Source organism: Hyperolius riggenbachi, chromosome 5 (assembly GCF_040937935.1).
Source record: "Hyperolius riggenbachi isolate aHypRig1 chromosome 5, aHypRig1.pri, whole genome shotgun sequence".
Classification (NCBI taxonomy): Eukaryota; Metazoa; Chordata; class Amphibia; order Anura; family Hyperoliidae; genus Hyperolius; species Hyperolius riggenbachi.
Genome location: NC_090650.1, coordinates 426,365,510 through 426,382,545, shown reverse-complemented (window position 1 = coordinate 426,382,545; position 17,036 = coordinate 426,365,510). Strand labels below are relative to the sequence as shown.

Genomic DNA, 17,036 nt, shown 5'->3' with positions numbered 1-17,036 from the left:
TACTTCAACGAGCTGTGAGGATACCAAAAAATTTGTCCATGTCTGTGGATATAAAAAAAAAAAGTCTCACTGACAAAACTAATAGTGCCAGTACGGAACACTCCATCTCTCAGCCTGCGATCATTACGCCGGGAGAGAACAATCTGCCCTTAAAGAGTGCTCAGCAAACAGAGCCATAAATAACAGCTAAAAAGCATCCAATTCTCTGGCGTTCCACTTTAGCCGTAAAACATCTCATTCGCTAAAACAAGTTGTCAAATCACATTTTGAAACAATCCACCAAGGAAATGGAAGCGCGGCGTGAGGCTCGTACGATTTTTTTTTTACCTCCTCTCAATGTCATAAAAATTGATCAGATCACTTTTGAAGGAAGAAATCGATGAAAGTGTAATTTGCCATGCTCCAAAAATATATGTTAAGAATGGTTAAAAACGAGAAATGTGATGTGATCTGATACTTATTGTACGATTAGTAATAGCTTCTCTGGAGCGGCTGAGACATAGGTTTTCTCGCAGTTTGTCATGTCAGATGATACCCGGGACAATGAGTAGTTATGTTTCAGACATTTAAGAATTGCGTGCCCTGGGATATATGCTTAAGAATGACCTTTCTTTTCTTATTTATACAAGTTCTCTTTGAGAGAGAGAGAGAGAGAGACGTTGAAAAATGGAAGGAAGGAGAACTAAGAGAGAGGGAGAGATGGGAGACAGAGATAGTGAGGTCCAAGCATTGAGAAAGGTAAACTAGGAGGACACAGTCTGTATTAGTGGATAGCATTGTTGACTTGCAGTTCTGAGGTCCTGGGTTCGAATCCCACGAAGGATAGTTGCTACATAGAGTTTGTACACATAGCACACTCACTGGCAAGGGCCGAATAAATACGATAGGACTAGAGAAGGATTAAGCCAAAATGGGGTCCAAGGCAAAGATATACTTTGGCTCAGGGCCTAGTCGAGGCAGAGGCGAGAGAGGCTCCAGCCTATGTATGTGTGAAAACGTGCACGTTTTATCAGGGGCGTAACTAGAAAAAACTTTGGATGGGGCCCCTCCCACCAATCCCGCCAATAGAAGACCCTGCTGCAAACAGAATAGGGTCTGTCTAGAAATCTTTGTCTAGAAAACTTTGTATGATTCTTTATCAGTGGCTGAGCAGATGCAGTCATGAGAACAATTGTGCAGAGAATAGAAATCCTTTTCTCTCTGTGCCCAGACTCCTCAAGCAACACTACAGGACACAGCACTTGGGGAGCGGTAGAAAGGCTGGGGGTAGAGCAGCGCTGTTCATAAGACCCTGCTGAACACTGAATAGGGACTGTCTACAAATCTTGTATGCAAAAGTTTGTATGGTTCCTTATCAGTGGCTGAGCAGATACAGTCATTAGAATAATGGTGCAGAGAGCAGAAATATTTTTCTCTCCTTGCCCTTAGTTGTCAGTCTTTCAGGACAAGGCCCCCCTGTGGCTTCTGGGCCCCCCTGCAGCTGCATCCCTTGCAGGGTCTATTGTTAAGTCCCTGTGTTTTATCACAGAAGCTAATACAATTGATAGATAAAATACTGTAAATGCAGTGCTTCACTGCTGTCTCACTGTTGTCTGTTTTTATCTGCATGGGGAAAACACAATTATGTGTGCACTAGCCAACTGAATAACACTGGTTCTCAGTTTACTTGTGCAGAAAGCAGGTGAGGGTTGGGATTGGCAGGAGGGGGCCCCATCCAAAGTTTTTTGCAGGGGGGCCAGTGATTTCTAGTTACGCCCCTGACTAATATCCACTGAAAACTGAGACATCAACTCGGGGTGAACAATGCTTTAATTGTGCAAAGAAGGCCCAACACACTTATCCAAACTTTGTTTTTTTATTTTTTTGTCATTGTACAGAATCCCCACTGGAGGAGTTTTACGCAAGGAAACAAAAAAAGTCCAATGATTCTCCGCACAGTCCTGTTTAATTATTTACCCACTTTCAGTGACAAGAGAATGAGATCCTTGCATTGTTTGTACGAGATGAGACGTATAAAGTTCATTACAAATTAGGCCTGCCAGATGTGCTTTTATACGGGTGGAAATCGGATCTCGGAGAGGTGGGGTGTTGAATAATGCATCCCATGAATTAAGCATTAGGTACAGTAGACAGTTCCCGCTAATAAGATGCTTGTTTACCTTCACCCAGAAATCTGGTCTGGAAATGTTTTGTGTTTTTGAAAAATCAGCAGGAATCATGTTCTGTCTGATGAGCAGGAGGGGGGATCAGTGCATGTTCTGTAAAATATTAATGGGAATATCAATGAGAACAGAACATTGACCTGGAAAATATTATAATGCTGTTTTGTGGTCTACTGTTGCAGAACTCAGTACACGTGAATGTGGGAGGGAACAGTGGTGCTCAGTAGTGTTGGGCGAACAGTGTTCGCCACTGTTCGGGTTCTGCAGAACATCACCCTGTTCGGGTGATGTTCGCGTTCGGCCGAACACCTGGTGGTGTTCGGCCAAACTGTTCGGGTTCGCCCGAACGGCTCATTGCCTGGCCGAACAGGGCCCCTGTTCGGCACGAACAGGGCCCTGTTCGCCCGAATACTGGCCCCCTATGGGGTCGCAGGCATAAGGGGGGAGCATGCCCCGATCGCGGGGGGGGTCGGAAATTCCCCCCACCCCCTCCGCTAGCGCTCCCCCCTCTGCCCGCTTCCCCATTCAAAAGTTAGGAAGTGAAACTGTACCTGTGCGGCCGGTAGTGGGTGACTGGCAGTGGGCGGCACTATGGAGAGACTGAGGAGGAGGAGGAGTCCGGAGAGTGACGCGTTGAGGGAGGCCGGGCAGTGGGCGGATCAGCAGTAGTACGGTACTACTGCTGATCCGCCCACTGCCCGGCCTCCCTCAACGCGTCACTCTCCGGACTCCTCCTCCTCCTCAGTCTCTCCATAGTGCCGCCCACTGCCAGTCACCCACTACCGGCCGCACAGGTACAGTTTCACTTCCTAACTTTTGAATGGGGAAGCGGGCAGAGGGGGGAGCGCTAGCGGAGGGGGTGGGGGGAATTTCCGACCCCCCCCCGCGATCGGGGCATGCTCCCCCCTTATGCCTGCGACCCCATAGGGCCCCCAAAAGCGGGATGTTCGGGGAGTTCGGGGTTCGGCCCGAACATGCCGAACATTGCGGCCATGTTCGGCGAACTTTCCCGAACCCGAACATCCAGGTGTTCGCCCAACACTAGTGCTCAGCAAGATTTTGGATATCCGAACTACCCAGATAATCCAAACTTTTTCCACTATTCGAACTTTGAATAGCAATTTGGATATTTTTTAAAAACCCGAATAGACTATCCGAGCAAACTCGGATTTCCCATCTGAAATCCAAAATCCGGGTGGATAGTTAGTGCAGATCAGGGATGAGCAGGAACTACACCAGTACGAATTTACGCATCGTAGTTCGCATCTACACATAGTAGTTCGTAGGCGAAGTTTCAATTCCACGCTTACAAATGTACGCGTAGCGAAGTACCGCGATGCGTAGCTTATGCCCACTATGCGTAGTTAACATGTGTATTGCGTAGTGAACTACGAATGCGTTACTCGCGTCTAATTTTCCGCGTGCGGTTGCATGCTTACAAATTACGCATTGGTAAGGGGAATGTATGCATGAAAGAGTCCCCGGGATAAGCAATTAATGAAGAATTAATGCGTACAATTTTATGCATATGGGCTTAAGCATCCGCAAACACTACGCTTTGCACAACGCGTATTTTAACGCGTAGTATACGAAATGCATATGAAGCGAATATTTAATATCGAAGCCATAGTTTGGCGAAGCGTAATTGCGTAAAACTACGCGTAGTTCCAACGTAGCGAAATGGGCTGATTATGACCATCCCTGGTGCAGATATCCAAGCCGAAGCCAAAATCACCTTCATACGGCAAAAATCCCTTTGGAAGGCATCCAGGCAGAAAGAGAGAGAGAGACCTCTAAAAGGGGGTTTTGCCATTTAAAGATACTTTTGGAAGCATTTTCAGTCATTTTCAAGTCACTTCCGGTTTTCTATCCGGATATCCGAATCCGGCCGGATTGGAAAATTTTAAATTCGGATATCCAACCCAGATCAGATATCGGGGTATCCGGATCCGAATTAGATCCAGATAGTGAAAAGTGGTATCCGAGCAGCATTGGGAGGGAAGTATTTGGCCACAAACATACACATTTCAATGCTATCTTCTTACACTCTGGAGGCTAGGTCCACAGTGGAGCAAGTATTTTGTGTTGCTCATCAGGATTCCGGATATCCGTGTAACCCGGATTTCCAAACTTTTTTCCACTATCCGATTCGGATTCCGGATTTTTTTAAAAATCCGGCTAGCTATCTGCGGATATTACGGATATCCAGATCCAAAATACTGTAACTAAGAAGATGACGTCCTGGAGCCAATCAGAGGGCTCCCAGCAGAAGCCCTAGCAACCAATCACGGAGGGGAACCCTGGCCAACCCCACTTGACCTCATTGAGCCAATCAGAGGGCTCACAGCCTAAACCCTGGCACCCAATCACAGAAAGGAACACTGGCCAGCCTCCTGTATAATAAGGAGGGCTGCCATGATGAGACATATTGTCTTAGCTTGCTGAATGCTCACTGAGAGACATGCTCCAGTGCTGGTGGCCTAGCAAAGGCTGTACACAGTTATAAACCTAAAGCTGTTCAGTGATTAACCCCTTCACTGCTATCACTACACTATTGTTAAATCGTTAATTAGCTTGATTGATGTCATAATGTGACAGTCAGAGTGTGTGCTCCAGTGCTTCTGGGCCTAGAAAGGGCTGTACACAGTGATAAGCTGTTCAGTGATTAACCCCTTCACTACTATCACTACACTATTATTAAATCGTTAATTAGCTTGATTGATGTCATTGTATGACAGTCAGAGTGTGTGCTCCAGTGCTGCTGGCCTAGCAAGGGCTGTACACACTACACTGAGATACATGAAAGCTGTTCAAAGATTAACCCCTTCACTATTACTACACTATTGTTAAATCATTAATTAGCTTGATGTCATTTGTGTGACAGTAAGAGTGTGTGCTGCAGGCAGCTGCTATGTGTCTGTGTGCGTGCTGTGCACAGACCAGGCCAGCTGCTGCCTGCTGGCCAGCTATTAGCCTTAGGTATAGGTTAGGTTAGGAATTAGGGAATAGGATTACTGTGTTATTGTGCAGTTAGTTCTGTAGTACTACAGTCAGTGCTAGTAGTTGTTAGAGTAGTAGTAGTGATGTGCTAGCTTTCTACAGAACTGCTGTGCTGTGAGCAGTGCCAGTGTGACAGTTAGTGTGCACTAGTGTCTTCTCCTCTGCTTTCTGACTGTCACTCGGCAGTCAGCACTTGGAACGTGTCAAGTGGCACTTGGCACGTGGCACTTGCCATGTGTCATGTGGCACTTGCCAGTTGCCACATGTCACGTGGCACTTGCCACGTGATACGTGAGGCTTGCCAAGTGTCACATGGCACTTGTCACGTGGCACTTGCCATGAGACAAATGACACGTGGCAAGTGACACGCGACACGTGGCAAGTGACACGTGCCAAGTGGTACATGACGTGACACGTGCCAAGTGCCACATGACATGTGCCAAGTGCCACGTGCTAAGTGCCAATTGCCACATGCCACATCTGGCACACATTACACCTGCTGCTTTGCCCTGCTCCTGCTGCCTGTGCAGCTCCCACCGCCAGGCCAGGGTGCCACAGGCCACTGATACCACCTATATTTAACCCAAAACACAATTGCTGCGTAATTTTTTGGAGGTGACTTGGCTGAAAACTGCCATGTCCCAGTTGTGCGGTTGGACTTTGGACACAATGTGGGCTGCACGACCGCTGTCTGGAACCTAGCCTTAATGTTAATTGACAGCCAGGTTTTTTTTGGGGGTGGGGGATTTTAAGTCCCCACATCATCAATTAGTGTTCCCCGCTACAAAATAATGATGCTACATGCCTCATATACCTTTAAAAAAAACGTTTTTAAAGCAATTTAAAGGCCACTTCCGGTTTTCTATCCGGATATCCGAATCCGTCAGATACTGAGGTCGGATATCCGATTTGGATTCGGATCGGAAAATTTTGAACTCGGATATCCGACCCGGATCGGATATTGGGGTATCCGGATCTGAATCGGATCCGGATTTTGAAAAGGGGTATCCGAGCAGCACTAGCTGCATTGTAACTTGTATTGTAATGACTGTATGGTAACTAGTGTTGGGCGAACAGTGTTCGCCACTGTTCGGGTTCTGCAGAACATCACCCTGTTCGGGTGATGTTCGAGTTCGGCCGAACACCTGACGGTGCTCGGCCAAACCGTTCGGCCATATGGCCGAACTAAGAGCGCATGGCCGAACGTTCCCCGAACGTTCGGCTAGCGCTGTGATTGGCCGAACGGGTCACGTGGTTCGGACCCGAACGCGCTCTGATTGGCCGAACTGTCACGTGGTTCGGGTAAATAAATACCCGAACCACGTCATATCTCCGCCATTTGTCTGTGGGTTTAGCTTTGGGTAGGCAGGCAGGGTAGTTCGCGCTCCAGCCACGCTAGCCAGGGTCCCCCCCAGTCATTGTGTGTCGCTGCTGGGAATAGTAGTACACCGCTCGCTCAGCATTCTGTTTACTGCCACTCTGTGTACCTCGCTCAGCCACACTATATAGCATTCTGTTTACTGCCACTCTGTGTCTGCTGGGAATAGTAGTACACCGCTTGCACAGCCACACTATATAGCATTCTGTTTACTGCCACTCTGTGTACCTCGCTCAGCCACACTATATAGCATTCTGTTTACTGCCACTCTGTGTCTGCTGGGAATAGTGGTACACCGCTCGCTCAGCCACACTATATAGCATTCTGTTCACTGTTCTGTGTCTGCTTGGAATAGTGGTACACCGCTCGTTCAGCCACACTATATAGCATTCTGTGTACTGTTCTGTGTCTGCTGGGAACAGTAGTACACCGCTCGTTCAGCCACACTATATAGCATTCTGTGTACTGTTCTGTGTCTGCTGGGAACAGTAGTACACCGCTCGCTCAGCCACACTATATAGCATTCTGTTCACTGTTCTGTGTCTGCTGGGAATAGTGGTACACCGCTCGCTCAGCCACACTATATAGCATTCTGTTCACTGTTCTGTGTCTGCTGGGAATAGTGGTACACCGCTCGCTCAGCCACACTATATAGCATTCTGTTTACTGTTCTGTGTCTGCTGGGAATAGTGGTACACCGCTCGCTCATCCACACTATATAGCATTCTGTTCACTGTTCTGTGTCTGCTGGGAATAGTGGTACACCGCTCGCTCAGCCACACTATATAGCATTCTGTTCACTGTTCTGTGTCTGCTGGGAATAGTGGTACACCGCTCGCTCAGCCACACTATATAGCATTCTGTTTACTGCCACTCTGTGTACCTCGCTCAGCCACACTATATAGCATTGCGTACTCTGCCAGTCAGTGTGTATATTGCTGGGATCAGTAATACTCCACTCACCGTCAACCACTATATGAGCTCAACATGAGTTCCCCAGAGACCTCCGCTGTGAGCAGCACTCCCAACAACAGCAACAGCCAACGCCCCACGCAAGCTATAACATCCACCCCAGCAGCCAGTGGTCAGCAGCAGCCCTCCCCGGAGGAGAACGTTGTGTCCATCAGTCCGTCGCCAGAGCGATTAATGAGGGCTGCCATTGAGGAGATGATGGGGCCTGATGTGGAGGAGGAGGTCTGGCTCAGGCCAGCATCCCAAGTTAATGTTGAGGACGATGAGGGGTCTGTGTCTGGGGATGTTGGGGTGGCAGAGGTGGTGGGTGGGTCAGACTCAGGAGAAGAGTTGTATGATGAGGATGATGATCGGGACCATCTGTATGTGCCTCAGAGTCCGACCCCGGAAAACATGTTGTATCGTGTGTTTAGGTACTAAAATCTGCGTTCCCTCCCAGTAGTGTTGGGCGAACAGTGTTTGCCACTGTTCGGGTTCTGCAGAACATCACCCTGTTCGGGGTGACTATATAGCAGACTATATAGCATTGTGTTTAATGCCACTCTGTGTACACGGCTCAGCCACACTATATAGCATTGTGTTTACTTCCACTCTGTGTCTGCTGGGAACAGTAGTACACCGCTCACCCGCCACTGTATAGCATTGTGCTCTGTGTCACTGCTGACAATAGTGGTACACCGCTCACCCACCACTGTATAGCATTTCTGTACTGCCACTGTACTGCTGCCAGTCAGCGTGTACTTTAAGGATAAGTGAAATGAGGAAGAAATCCGGTGAAAGAGGGAGGGGCAAGGGAAGAGGTGTTTCCCCTGACGGTTCACGTACAGGCCACAGGGGAGCACCCAAGAAAACCCACTCAATACTGCCCATGTTGTCCAGGACAACAACCCTCACAGATCCAAAAGAACAGGACCAGATAATTACTTGGATGACCTCTCAAGCGTCCAGCAGTGGGTTAAGCAGCACCAGCACATCACGCACGAGGTCCGAGTCCTCAGCCAGTTAAAGTCTGGGCTTTCTTTGAAGACTGCACTGAGGATGTTACCATGGCGATTTGCAAGGTGTGCAAGACCCGCCTGAGCAGGGGGAAAAGTATTAACAACCTCTCCACCACCAGCATGAGCCGCCACATTCTATCCAAACATCCCACTCTGTGGGCAAACGCGGCAGGACAGGGTACCACCAGCAACACTGCCTCCCTTGGGTTCACCAGACTCACCACCAGACCCGCCTCAGCAGCAGCAGTAGCCCAGCCATTGCGTGGTTCACAACATTCACAAACATCAGACGATGCTGACACTGTCACTTTCCGGACTAGTGCTCTTGAGGTCTCCCAGTGTTCATCAAACACAACAACCAACAGCCCTTCGGTGTGCAGCGCTACGGTTGAGTTGTCTGTTTCTGAGATGTTTGAGCACAAGAGGAAATTGCCAGCAAATGACCCCCGGGCCGTGGCAGTAACAGCCAGCCAGCATAGCCAAGCTTCTGGCCTGCGAAATGCTGCCATATCGAGTGGTGGAGACAAACAGCTTCAAGGGCATGATGTCAGTGGCCATCCCACGTTACGTGGTTCCCAGCCGCTACCACTTTGCGCGCTCTGCAGTGCCTGAGTTGCATGAGCACGTGGTCAGCTAAATAACCCGAAGCTTGAAGAATGCCGTTGCCTGCAAGGTTCACCTCACCACTGACACCTGGACGAGTGCGTTCGGCCAGGGTCGATACATCTCCCTTACCGCGCACTGGGTGAACCTTGTGGAGCCTGGCAGCGATTCCTCACCTGCTACGGCGCGGGTGTTGCCCACGCCGCAAACAGCTGGATAACAACAGCAGCACCTACCTCTCTGACTCCTTCTCCTCCAACGCATCTCAAAGCTGTACCTCATCCGGAAATGCTAACCCAGCACCAGCAGCAGTAGGATCGTGGAAGCAGTGCAGCACAGCTGTTGGCATGCGTCAGCAAGCGTTGCTGAAGCTGATCTGCCTTGGGGATAAGCAGCACACAGGGGAGGAAATTTGGAGGGGAATAAAGGAACAGACGGATTTGTGGCTGGCACCGCTGGACCTGAAACCGGGCATGAAGCTAGACACCTGGCACGAACTGGCAATGTACGCAATAGAGGTGCTGGCTTGCCCGGCAGCCAGCGTTATGTCGGAACGCTGTTTCAGTGCTGCCGGAGGCATCATCACAGATCGGCGTATCCGCCTCTCCACAGAAAATGCAGACCGTCTGACTCAAATTAAAATGAATCAATCCTGGATTGGAAACGACTACGCAACACTCCTGGACCCCAACCAAGTAACATGACCGATGAACATCTGGGATGGTTTAGCGTTTCCGGTCCCTGTTTATTGAACCTCTCATCTGTATTACATTTATGACTGCATGGCGGCAAAAAGCATTGCTGCTATATCCGCACGCTTTTTGTCCTCATGCAAGGCCTGGGTTGTTGTGTCTCACAAAGCGTGGCCTTCTCCTCCTGCGCCTCCTCCTGTTCCATCACGTGTGCTGCTGCTGCTGCTGCTGCTGGGTTAGCGTTGCCGCGTGGTCCCTGTTTATTGAACCTCTTATCTTTATTACATTTATGACTACATGGCGGTACAAAGCATGCTATCCGCACGCTTTTTGTCCTCATGCAAGGCCTGGGTTGTTGTGTCTCACAAAGCGTGGCCTTCTCCTCCTGCGCCTCCTCCTGTTCCATCACGTGTGCTGCTGCTGGGTTAGCGTTGCCGCGTGGTCCCTGTTTATTGAACCACTTATCTTTATTACATTTATGACTGCATGGTGGTACAAAGCATGCTATCCGCACGCTTCTTGTCCTCATGCAAGGCCTGGGTTGTTGTGTCTCAAAGCGTGGCCTTCTCCTCCTGCGCCACCCTCCTCCTGTTCCATCACGTGTGCTGCTGCTGGGTTAGCATTACCGGTCCCTTTTCCTGGAACCTCTTATATGTATTACATTTATGACTGCATGCCGACAAAAAGCATGTTACCTGTGCAAAGAAAACAGACATTTCCCGCATTTAAAAGACAGTTTTCCCTTTGAAACTTTAAAATCGATTTTCTCAAAAACTATAAGCTCTTTTTGCTAAATTTTTTTTTCCTCTTGTACCCACTCCCAAGGTGCACATACCCTGTAAATTTGGGGTATGTAGCATATAAGGAGGCTTTACAAAGCACAAAAGTTCGGGTCCCCATTGACTTCCATTATGTTCGGAGTTCGGGTCGAACACCCGAACATCGCGGCCATGTTCGGCCTGTTCGGCCCGAACCCGAACATCTAGATGTTCGCCCAACACTAATGGTAACCAGTGGCTGCGCTACACTGGGGCACTAACTCCCCTAGCAACCACTGTGTATTCCTGATTGCCCCCGCTCAGTAACATGCTGTTAATTGTTTCCAGACTCCAGCAGCGTACACTGAACAGGGTAGGGTCTATGAAAAACTATCTATGTCAACTAGAGAGTATGTAGGCGTTAGGTAAACCAAGGATCTTATCTATTTGCCATAAATACCTTACAATCCACGCAAGGTCCCTTGTAATTCATGTATCTGGATGAAACTTATACCGTATTTGCAAAAAAAAAAATATCTCTCTACCTCCTTCTAATTGTACGTTCTAACACTGTCAGTCGACAAGAATAGAGCCTGAAGAATGCTTACAAGCTGAAAACTTACAGTTTTTCTTTTCAGTTAGCCAATACATGGTATTATCCTGATTCAAAACTGTCTGTCTGTAAAATACAAGCTCTAGTCTGCAGCAATGCTTAGCTACTAAGACAGGGATGTCAAACCGATCCTACGAGGGCCGAGATCCTCACACATTTTTGACACAGCTCAAATTAATTGATGTGTCTGAATCAGGAAAGGTGCGGTCCATCAGGTAGAACACATTTCTCTCTTTCTCAGTCCATCCTAAACACTGGCATGGATCTGGCCCTCCAGGCCTGGAGTTCCACACCTGTGTATTAAGATAAGGAATTACACACACAGTGTTTCTCCCCCTCCCCTTGCTTGTAGAGTCATGAAACACAGGCTAGGGAGGGTCTGGAATGATTTGTCTGTGACCTGTCCACTCAAGAACACAGTGGATGCATCTGCTTGATGTCTATACTTTATAGGTTGAGATATTTCATGGGTTTTATCTTGAGGTATCCTATATTTCTGATTGACCAATCTGCTATTATTAAGGAGCGTATTATGTGGGCGTCTTTACTCCTGGATGATTTTTTACGTGTGGGTTGACTTTCACCCCATATGTCACAGTATGTAGAGGTCTTAACGTTTATCCAATCGGTAGATATTTATATGGAGTTTACCCATTTACCCCCTTAATAAAATTCAGTGATGGTATCAATGGCCCAATTTTATTCTAGGAATAATTAAAAAGTTAGGTTTTAGGTACTATAGTACCCATTAAGAAAGGGCAACTTAGGGACTGTTTGGTCCCAGTGTTTTGTTGTTCAATACCCTATCTTACCTTTGGTAGTTCAAGTGTTTGCTCTTCTGAGTTCTGTTTGTGATGTTAGCATTTGGTTCCCATCATTGCTGAACTAGTTAGGGCCCGTTTCCACTAGAGCGAATCTACATGTGTTTCCTGCATGCAGATTTGCATAGACAACACAAGTGGATGGGACTGTTTCCACTTGTGCGGGATTCTGTGCGGTCTGTCATGCAGAAAAAATCTGCACAGCAGACCCATCAGAATTTGCACGCCGCACACGCGCACGCGATTCGTCGGTAATGTAACTAAATAGGAAAACCACAAGCATTTTAGTCTTGCGGTTTTTCCCAGCGTTTCCGCGTGCATTTCCGCTTAAAAACTCATGTCAATGCTTGCCGGCATTGACATGGTTAAAATCACGTTGTACAAACCGCGAGCGATTCCGCATGAAAATCCGCATAGAAACTGCAACCGCATGCAGATTTGTTGCCGTGATTTTCCCGTCGAAATCGCGCCACAATAGTGGAAATGGGTCCTGAGTCTTATTTTTATCACCTGAGTTAGAGAAAAAATATCTAAAGCTCACCATGCAAACATTGATTTGGATCACCCAAATGAGCCCCACCGGCCAGCCATAGTGCCCCCTTTTGTGCCTTGCTAAAAATTTGAAGCTGGAAAGCCACCACTGATTATAACTGCAGTGATTAACCAATGCAATGTTCGCAGTGGTGCAGGTGTGGGGCAGTCTAACAGGATGCGGCATCCCACAAACCGCACACATTAAAGCGGTATTGTCACCATAAAATCAAATTTCAACAGCAACTGGTCTGAGTGTAGAGGTGAGCGTAATGGAGTAATTACGATTTCGCGAAATTTCGCGTAATTAGTGTAATTACGTTTATGGCCGTAAGTACATAATCGTAATGAAGAAGGATTTCGTGAAATTTCGCGTAAGCGTAATTTTCGCGTAATTTTCGCATTGCAACGGCTATTACGAAATTAATGCGTATGGTCATGCTCCCAAAGTGGAAAAGTTGACGCATGTATCAATGTTAGGTAGCCGCCGACTTTAAGGGTTAATAGCAAAGCCCCCTTAAATGCTAAGAGCCTCAAATTTGGAGAATATATTAAGGAGATCAGGAGGAATAAGAGGAAACATTTTTTTTTCAAAAAGACCTTATAGTTTTTGAGAAAATCGATGTTAAAGTTTCAAAGGAAAAATGTAAACATTTAAAAACCCGCCGACTTTAACGGTTAATAGCAAAGCCTGCTTAAAGTTTAGGAACACCAAATTCCCAGGGTATATTAAGGGGAACAGTGGGAATAAGAGGAAAATTTTTTTTTTCAAAAAGACCTTATAGTTTTTGAGAAAATCGATTTTTAAGTTTCAAGGGCGAAAATGTCTTTTAAATGCAGAAAATGTCAGTTTTTTTTGCACAGGTAACAATAGTGTATTATTTTCATAGATTCCCCCAAGTGGGAAGAGTTTTACTTACTTCGTTCTGAGTGTGGGAAATATAAAAAAAAAAACGACGTGGGGTCCCCCCTCCCAGACCTCTTTAACCCCTTGTCCCCCATGCAGGCTGGGATAGCCAGAATGCGGAGCACCGGCCGCGTGGGGCTCCGCACCCTGACTATACCAGCCCGCATGGTCCATGGATTGGGGGGTCTCGGAAGGGGAGGGGCAGCCAAGCTTTCCCCTCCCCCTCCGAGCCCTTGTCCAATCCAAGGACAAGGGGCTCTTCTCCACCTCCGATGGGCGGTGGAGGTGGAGGCCGCGATTTCGTGGGGGGGAGGTTCATGGTGGAATCTGGGAGTCCCCTTTAAAAAGGGGTCCCCCAGATGCCCACCCCCCCCCCTCCCAGGAGAAATGAGTATAGAGGTAGTTGTACCCCTTACCCATTTCCTTTAAGAGTTAAAAGTAAATAAACACACAAACACTTAGAAAAAGTATTTTAATTGAACAAAAAACATAACCACGAAAAAAGTCCTTTAATATTCTTAATTAACCATTAATACTTACCTGTCCCTTTAAAAAAATGATCCCTCGAAATAGCCTCGGAAATGTTCTATCAGTTACAATGTAACAAAGTTATTACAATGTAACAACTTTGTTACATTGTAACTACGCCGCACCCGACGTCACTCGCCGCCGCCGCATACGCGTCTGCGCAGCACACATTCCCGACAGAGCTCTGAGCTATATAGCTCAGAGCTCTGAGAAGCATCTTTGTATTTTGGCTCCAAGGAGCCCCATTGGTCCTTAGCAGACCAATGGGGTTCCTTCAAATCAAAAGGAACCCCATTGGTCTGCTAAGGACCAATGGGGCTCCTTGGAGCCCAAATACAAAGATGCTTCTCAGAGCTCTGAGCTATATAGCTCAGAGCTCTGTCGGGTCGTGCAGGACGCTAAGTCCCCGCAGCTCCCGCTGTCCACCCCGCCTCCCCCACATGTCACCCACATGTCACTCACATGTGACATATTATAGCTCAGAGCTCTGTCGGGTCCGTGCAGGACGCTAAGTCCCCGCAGCTCCCGCTGTCCACCCCGCCTCTCCCACATGTCACCCACATGTCACTCACATGTGAGTGACATGTGGGTGACAGATGTGGGCGGGGTGGACAGCGGGAGCTGCGGGGACTTAGCGTCCTGCACGGACCCGACAGAGCTCTGAGCTATATAGCTCAGAGCTCTGAGAAGCATCTTTGTATTTGGGCTCCAAGGAGCCCCATTGGTCCTTAGCAGACCAATGGGGTTCCTTTTGATTTGAAGGAACCCCATTGGTCTGCTAAGGACCAATGGGGCTCCTTGGAGCCAAAATACAAAGATGCTTCTCAGAGCTCTGAGCTATATAGCTCAGAGCTCTGTCGGGAATGTGTGCTGCGCAGACGCGTATGCGGCGGCGGCGAGTGACGTCGGGTGCGGCGTAGTTACAATGTAACAAAGTTGTTACATTGTAATAACTTTGTTACATTGTAACTGATAGAACATTTCCGAGGCTATTTCGAGGGATCATTTATTTAAAGGGACAGGTAAGTATTAATGGTTAATTAAGAATATTAAAGGACTTTTTTCGTGGTTATGTTTTTTGTTCAATTAAAATACTTTTTCTAAGTGTTTGTGTGTTTATTTACTTTTAACTCTTAAAGGAAATGGGTAAGGGGTACAACTACCTCTATACACATTTCTCCTGGGAGGGGGGGTGGGCATCTGGGGGACCTCTTTTTAAAGGGGACTCCCAGATTCCACCATGAACCTCCCCCCCAGGAAATCGCGGCCTCCACCTCCACCGCCCATCGGAGGTGGAGAAGAGCCCCTTGTCCTTGGATTGGACAAGGGCTCGGAGGGGGAGGGGAAAGCTTGGCTGCCCCTCCCCTTCCGAGACCCCCCAATCCATGGACCATGTGGGCTGGTATAGTCAGGGTGCGGAGCCCCACGCGGCCGGTGCTCCGCATTCTGGCTATCCCAGCCTGCATGGGGGACAAGGGGTTAAAGAGGTCTGGGAGGGGGGGCCCCACGTCGTTTTTTTTTTATATTTCCCACACTCAGAACGAAGTAAGTAAAACTCTTCCCACTTGGGGGAATCTATGAAAATAATACACTATTGTTACCTGTGCAAAAAAAAACTGACATTTTCTGCATTTAAAAGACATTTTCGCCCTTGAAACTTAAAAATCGATTTTCTCAAAAACTATAAGGTCTTTTTGAAAAAAAATGTTTTCCTCTTATTCCCACTGATCCCCTTAATATACCCTGGGAATTTGGTGTTCCTAAACTTTAAGCAGGCTTTGCTATTAACCGTTAAAGTCGGCGGGTTTTTAAATGTTTACATTTTTCCTTTGAAACTTTAACATCGATTTTCTCAAAAACTATAAGGTCTTTTTGAAAAAAAAATGTTTCCTCTTATTCCTCCTGATCTCCTTAATATATTCTCCAAATTTGAGGCTCTTAGCATTTAAGGGGGCTTTGCTATTAACACTTAAAGTCGGCGGCTTTTTTATATTATACGGAGCGTTACGGTTTAACGTGAAATTACGGTAGCGTTTAATGCGAAATTACGGCATGAACGAAACGCGAAATTACGCGTTGAAAATTACGCTTACGGTATTTTCAATTACGATTTTAATGGCAATTACGCTACTGTAATTTCGCATCGTAATCGCAAATTTCGCATGCGTAATTTTAGTAATGCGAAATTACGAAAATTTCAGCTCAACTCTATCTGAGTGTATTAAGTGATAAAAATGCTAATCCTGCATTCAAAACTTTTTCTGCTGTTATGGTTTGGAGTTATCACATACTTTAGGAGCACTGGCCCTAGTGCCAAACAGTGCCAAAAAGTCGAATGCTGGGAGTTCTTTTTATCTATAATATATTCCTCCTCTTCCATCTATTTCCCTGCCTAGCTTCTTATCAGAAAAACCCTCTGATTACTTGTGTTTACAAGCAAGGCTGAGGTGACTCAGTGATTGGATGTGTAAATAAAAAAGACAGTGCAGCTGTTAGTATACACCTCAGTGAGAGTGTCTGAAGACTCTGGGAGGAGGGCAGCTAATGAATACACAATGAGCAAGAGAAGGGAGGGGGGAAAACAAGAGTCAGGGAGGATATGATGTCAGCATTAGCTTGGCAAGATGGCCACTGCCTAGAATAGGATTTTCTGCGTTTCCTTTATAAAATTCACAGGAATCATAATGTGGACAGTGCAATACATCTGTTATGTAAGTAGAAGCATGGCTGGATTTCTGGCAAGGCCACATAGGCCATGTCCTAGGGCACCAGATAAACAAGGGGCAGCCTGCAGACAGTGGGCATTATTTGCAAGTGTCCAAACAAATGAAAGGGGTCAGGATTAGTGTTGGGCGAACATCTGGATGTTCGGGTTCGGTGTGGTTCGGCCGAACATGCCCCTGATGTTCGGCATGTTCGAGCCGGACCCCAAACCCAACCCGAACATGTCCCTTTGGGGCCCCTATAGGGTCCCAGCATAAAAGGAGAGCATGCCCCAACCCCCCCCCACCCCGCGCTCGGGGCATGCTCTCCCTTTATGCTGGGACCCTATAGGGGGCTATGTTCGGCCGGA

General features: G+C 47.4%; 1 long non-coding RNA gene across 1 annotated transcript in view; it reads right to left on the bottom strand.

The window, feature by feature from the left end:
* Positions 1-1,926: 1,926 nt before the first annotated feature.
* Positions 1,927-17,036, bottom strand: part of LOC137517890 (uncharacterized) — a 34,083-nt gene continuing 18,973 nt past the window's right edge. Inside the window, exon 3 of the long non-coding RNA XR_011020707.1 lies at positions 1,927-2,258. This is a non-coding gene — a long non-coding RNA (uncharacterized lncRNA). The remainder of the gene's footprint in view (positions 2,259-17,036) is intronic.